Here is a 7,185-nt window from a genome sequence, read left to right on the forward strand (position 1 = left end):
AATTTCCACTACACCAAACCTCTCATAATTGCTTTCAAAAATCGTATTTTCCCCTTTGTAAGTAATCAGTTTTAAGCACAGACAACAAGTGAGATTTTCAGCAATCCAAGTGCATGCTAGACACTATCCATTCCGCTTTCTAGGTTAATTCCAGCCCTAGGAATAGTTACTTCAAGTTAAAGAGCTTTCCATTTCTTCCCTCAATACTTTCTGGCCGCCTTCTGACTTCAGTAGCTGCCAAGGGTCTAACTTAATATGAAAAACAATACCAGAATTGTTTAGGCATGCTTACTCCATCCTGGTCCTCTGCAAGGACTGACATAGCATATTTTTCTCTTGTGCTTCTGACTTGGAATATGTGTACTCCTAATATTTAACAGGGAATGTGGAAAAAATAAGAAGTACAGGGTTTTTACATGTAATACAAGTTGTTTTGTAATATGCGATTCAGAGATATGCTGGAATCATTACTGTAATTGTAATCACAGTTTAAAACCAAAAGATGTCCCTGGAAAAGCAGAATTTCTGGTGCAGATGAACTTTGATGGCGCTGTTTGAGTGTTTCATCAAAATGCATCTTTTTTATCTGCGCAAAGAAACAGGAATGAGATCGAGCTTAATGTCTAGCAATTTTACAATTTAGTAGTTTGGAGGTATATGACCTAGGAAAAGTATCTGTGATTGGCTTTGATCACATTTTTGCACTGTCATTATAATAATTGCTTAGTATCACTATTAAGCCCTTGACAAGCTTTTCATTATAAGTATGTGTTACTAGGAGTTCTCAACTTAAATACGTTATCCCCTACCAACCATGGCTTTAATGTAAAAGAAGGAAAATACATACTTAATAGCATTTTCTTTTTTTTTTTTTCCTTTTTTTAAGATAAAATGCATAAAGTGACAGAGAAAACATGAACACAACCGTATGATCTGGTTTTAATATGTGATTTAGACTTTTTCACATGCATAATTTTAATCAGCTATAAACCAAAAAAGACTTAGATGTACATGAGTAATAAGAGCTGATTCTTACCCCGTTCTAACAAGTGAAAGGTGATAAAGTGGGGGCAAACCTTATCGCTGGAATGTGCTGCTGTAGGAAAGATACCTTAATCACACCAGTATTTACATAAAGCTAAGCACATGCTTAATTTCTAGCAACCCATTGTTTCATTTTATCAAAGAGGATGAAATAACAATTTCTTAACAAGTCCACTAAATAAACAGACAGTATAGTGGTAGTATTTCCATGTTAGAATCTCATAGACTTATTTTACAACTCTATCTCTAGACTGGAGAAATTTCTTTATTTACCACCTCAGTTAATGTAAGATCTAATTCAGACTGTGCAACAGTACAAAAGAGAAGTTTCACAGTTAGTCTGTGACCTTCCAGAGGAATGCAAAGTGTAATATATAGGCTCATTGTGTAGTCTTTTCTGCTGTATAAAGATTACATTTCAGAGATTCATCCACAGTGTAAGGGAAAGATATAAATTAAGATAGTGAAGGTGTGTTTAAGATATTTACCTAATGCTATTAATTTCTCAGTACATAGTCTTAAAACTACTAACATGGTTCTTCTCATGAAATGTCTGATATATTATAAATGAAATAGAAACCCCAGTTATTTTTAATAATTTGAAAAGACAAGACAGGAAAAATGTATCTGAGGCCCACAACAGTTGTAAGATGAATCACAAGGATGATTTTCATAGCTTTGATCATATTAGAAGCCATTGGGATACGGTTAAGAATAAAGAAAGTTTAAATATCAAAATATTATGATCATTCTAGAATTTCAGAAGGAGATGAGGAAATACTAAGAGGTAGATCATTTTGTTTTAGTGTGTGGCAATAGAGGAAGAGGAAGAAAAGGATCCATCATATTTTGAATTATGACAATTCCCATAAAAGGGTCTGCCAGGAAACGAAAACACATCTTGATTCTGGAAATAGCAAACATGATGTAATAACTATAAACCCATCCAGCTCCTATAAGCTACAGGACAGGATGTGGGAAGGAAGACATTCTCTATATTGAAAGCATGAAGTTAGCCCTTGAGTACAGGAGGAAGGAAATTAATCAAAATGACATGTCAGTACTGAATATATTAATTATTACCAGATTTTCACACACAAATCCCACAGGTTGTCTGTCAAAAGAAATAAATTCAAAATCAAAGCAGGTTATTATTTATGTGTAGATAATATAAGAGGAAGTTTATCAAGGACAGCCCATTCTCCTGGCACAGAACAAAGCTCTCTTTCCTGGCAAGTAGAAAAGTTCTTTCCTCTGGAGAATACTTCTTTTCCGAGAACGAGATTTTCAAGGGATGTGGGTTTTCTGTAATGTTCTTCTGGGACCTTCCCTGGTCTAGCTACAGTGCAGTTCTACATATTGTATAAAATCAGAAGAAGAGTAAAATATTAAAGATTTATTAACATTGGCTTTGTTACTGCATACTGACTAAAAAAAGAACTTCATTGACTCAAACAGTGCAATATCCTAAGTCTTCAAGGCAGGACCAGATTGAAAAACAAGTGCTTGAAGCAACAAAGAAATAATGATGTATTGCATAGGTAGAATAAACAAGGCATAGGTATGCCATTTAAAACACTGCAATGAAGATGGAGTCCTCAGCAGTGTCAGCAGAGAGATGGTAGTTCACAAAGTTGCCTAAAGTAGTTATTTTTTACACATCACAAGTGATGTGGAAAACATATACTGGAAGACTATGAGACTTCTGATCCAGAATCAAAATAATAGACTTATTCACATTCAGCATACATATTCTTATGGCACTTTTGATCAACAAACTCCAAATGAGAACAAGAAGGTAGATAGAATTCAATGGTTGAAGGATTATACCAAAGGGGACTTCGTTTCTAATTTGTAGGCTGACTGTGAGAGAAAAATACATATCATTCATGTTGCAAAGGGAAACTTATTATGTGTCCAGACCATGTATTGACATATAAGCTTGTTATATATCTCTAGACCTAAAGAGGAAATTGAAAGCAAAGTAACATATATCTAAGCAGTTTTGAGCAGTAAATCTTTTCAAATTATATATGCAACAAAGTGCACCTTGTGAAAGAAGCACGTCCATCTCAACTCTCTTTTCAGTGAGGTTTCAGATACGTTTTCTTCAAGTAAATTTACCAATGCAAAGCAACGGATGAACTCAGATTCTGTCATAAGCAGGAAAAAGATTTCCCACCAAAGCATACTGTGAAGTTTTTAACAGGCGATGTCAAATGTCATGTGGATTCCAAACAGCCTGGAGGCTTATTCTGGCACAGGAACTATATTTATTTTGATTTATACATCCAGTCCCTGGACTGCTCCCTGCTCTGTAAACCAAACTATATTGGGCATTTCAAGTATGCACTGATGTAGCCTATTCCTCCATTATGGAACAGTGGTTACATTTAAAACTCAACTCTTAGAGCAATCTATGGTTAGATACATACCCCATATATCTCTGTGCATTTTCATCTAGACCTTTCAAGGCCACAATCGTCATGTTCAACTGCACTAGTGTCTTTCATTTAAAAAAGAAAAAAAAAAAAAAAAAAAGAGCTTGGCATTGAGGTAATGTCTGTTACATGTCGCCGTAACATTCTGTCCACTGTCACTGTTCCTGATGTCTGTCATCAAAATTGTATATTCTGTCTATGATTTATTCAGGAAGCTGCTGTGAAGAAATAGCACATCCCTTCCCAAAATTTCTTATCGGTTGAGACAATGATAACTATTGCTTCTTTGGAGTCATATTGCCCTCAGTCTCTGGGAGGCAGTTCAGGACTGGCAAGAAACTGTGGGCATGATTGCAACAGTTGTCCATGCAGTCATTACCCATTGTCTATGGGTGTGACAACCTATCTGAGGTCATGGGAGCTCTGGCCCAACATAGACTGGCCAACTGGCAGAGGGCAGCATGCAAGGCCAGGTAAGACGTGTCTAATGAGGCTTCCATGGGTATGTCACCTGAAAATGTGGAATTTATTTGCTACTGAAGCACTACTAAGTATCAACAATAGATTTAAACATTAAACGGCCGCAGGTAACATACTAGAGCCTTTAGGGATTCATCTTTATATGAAAGGGGACAGGATGACAAATTATTTGTTTTCCATGGCTGTCAGAGCACATGGGGCACAAGCAGGACTCTACAGGGAACTAGATACTCCTTTAATCTTTTGTACTGTGCAATTCACTCTGGGACACTCATGGGCAATACAGCTTCTCCATAGAAGGTACATGCATCCAGCTGACAAAACGTGCCATCTGAAGGATGAGATGTATAATACCACTCCCAACAATATGCAGATTTTCACTGACTGCAGCACTTAGTGCAATCTATGTGAAGATGTTTGCAGTCTATTCAAGGCAAAAGAGTATCTTTCATACTATTTGCAATCTTGTGTCTACTACTGGTAAATGTTTCCAAATGCAGATTTCCAAATAATCATAATGTAATAGGACTAAGTACAGCAATATAACACTTGCTTTGAGTCACATGAAGATTTAAGATGATGAAGTTTGGAGGATGCTATTCATTTAATAACTCATAAGAGACAGCCTCACCAGGTGTTAAGTGATATTTGTAGCATACTGAATACTCAGAGCTTAAAAAAACCTCATAGTGTTCTTCCTGATTCACTGGTTGTGTTCAACATGTGCCATGTTTTCTCTGGTGGGGATGTAAATATGCAGCCTCTTGCACTGCTTCGTTAACATACATTCATTTTTTCTGGAAGTAGTTTAAAGAAGGGTAGAAATCACTCTAGCTTTCTTCCCTATCCTGTCCAACAAACTACTTATTATCTCATAATTAATTTGCATCAAAGATACATCATCCACATGAGATCAAATTATTTCACATAAATCACTCCTGAGACATCATGAGGGTGCATCTACACATTACACAGGCTAGGTGGATCAGATAACAGAAACACGGAGGGTCAACACAAGTTAACTTATACTACCAAAAGTGGGTATGTAGAAAAAACTGGAGTACAATAAAGATAATAGAAATTGTTTTTCACTTGGTATGCTTTTTCTACATAGATATGAAATACACAAACAGCAGTATTTGGTATTCACGTCAATAAGTCTATTCCATCCTACAGAAATCACACTGTCACAGTAATCTTATGAAAAAATTTATCTCTGAGAATTAAACTGAGAATTGCTAATTTAATTTGTGATGATCTAAACTGTGAGGTATATTTGGCATGCATGAGGAAAATATATTTTTATATATACAAAAGCTATCATTGACTGCTAGAGAATTTATAACATCTAATATATCTTGTCACAGAGAATGGCAGATTTTACTGAAACACTTACTAATGAGACCATTGTTTTTAGATTCCTTACCCAACACTATAATTGCAGCTGACAAAAAACATGTTAAAATTCTTTCAGCAAAGTGTCAAAATAAATTTCATTCAGTCTGCCTTCAGCATACTTCACTCCCAACGGCAAAGGACAAAAATTTTGTACTGCTAAGAACTAAATAAAACTGAAGAAAGTTTTTTTTAAAAGTTAGGGTTTATTATTTTTCAGTTATTAAACTGAAGAAATGTTAAGCATGAAGTTCACTCAACAAAGACATTTTTTTTTTAATGTATTAACAAATGCTTCATAAGTAAAACTGATCGTCAGCCCACCTTGAAACATGCCTGGAGGCAAATGGCACAAATCAAAAGGACTCCAACCAGATCTTGAAATGGAACTCAGGGAAACAATAAAAGCTTAATTGCATGTTGAATTTAAAAGAATATTGACCTTCATCACTGAAGACATATATTCTATACCGAGTATGTCTCATACATTGTGGGGAGATTTTATGAGGGCTTGGACTGGGTGTCCAACATAGCAATAGACCTGATTTAAAAATGGTTAAGGCCAGAAGTCAGAATTTCTGGATAATGTAAAAATTTTCATTTTTCAAAATTTATCAAATTTGGGGTTTTTTTTCGGACCCACAGGTACCCAGTCAAAATGCCATTTGTATTTGTTTCCCAGAATGAACATATTGGCCAAGATGCCCCTGTCCATGGCAGAAGGATTGGAACAATGATCTTTAAAGGTCCCTTCCAACCTAAACCATTCTTCAATTCTATTATTATATGATTTATTAATATTTTTTCATGTATTTGATTATAAGCCTGTTTGCCTATATAAGAGTTGCTGGCTTTGACAGGAAATACACCACCTCTATCCTTTGGGTATTCAGCAAACTCTTTACGTACAAACTCTGTGTTAGCTTGTATATGGGATGAGACGGTGTAGTTTAAGAGTGAGTGAAACACTCATAGCCTAAAATCTGACATTGTGAGATAGGACAGAAAGATTTATTGGAGAATTTATATTTTTTTCAACAATCTGAAGTTTTTGGTGCCTTGGATGGATCTAATTAATCAAACAGTGTTGTATTTAATCCATATAATTTTGTAAAAAAGTCAAATAAAATTATCTTCTTTAAATGTAAACACAAGCTTGGAAAGGATGGAACCCTAAAGTTACAGAACAGTTCTTATCATGTGCACCAATATTTATCTGTTTTATTAAAATATGCATGTCATATATATATCATATAAAATATATGCATGTATCTTAAAAAAATATTGCAGCGGAATTTATAACAGACTTAAGTCTCTCACTTATGTATTGGAATAATTTAAAATTTCAAGGGCTCACAGAGTTCATACAGGAATTTTAAATGTTCAGAGATATTGCTGGTTTGATTTATACTAATTTCTGAAATATTTTAGTATGGGAGAATGTAATTTACTACATATAAAAAACTACTATTTAGTGAAAGTCAAAGTATTTTAGAAAACCCTCTAAATGTGTGCATGCAATTAAATTATCAAGAGCTGATGATGTACAGGACATCCCAGAGAATATAAAGCAAGTGGATTTACAGAAGAATAACAATAGCTGTATTCAAAGTACTTAACTAATTGCAAGCAAAATCTAATAAAACTGTGGTTACAACCTCTCCTCTAGGCTCTACATTGAAATTAATGGTATCTGTGGTTTCCCAGATTTTTGTGGCAGCAAAGAATTAAAATACTGAATGTATGTGTAACTATCCAGACTTACGCAATTTTAAGAAAAAGTATGTACTCCTTGATAAGACTGCAAGAAATATTTACTGCATGA

The sequence above is a fragment of the Athene noctua genome, chromosome 2 (assembly GCF_965140245.1).
Source record: "Athene noctua chromosome 2, bAthNoc1.hap1.1, whole genome shotgun sequence".
Taxonomy (NCBI): Eukaryota; Metazoa; Chordata; class Aves; order Strigiformes; family Strigidae; genus Athene; species Athene noctua.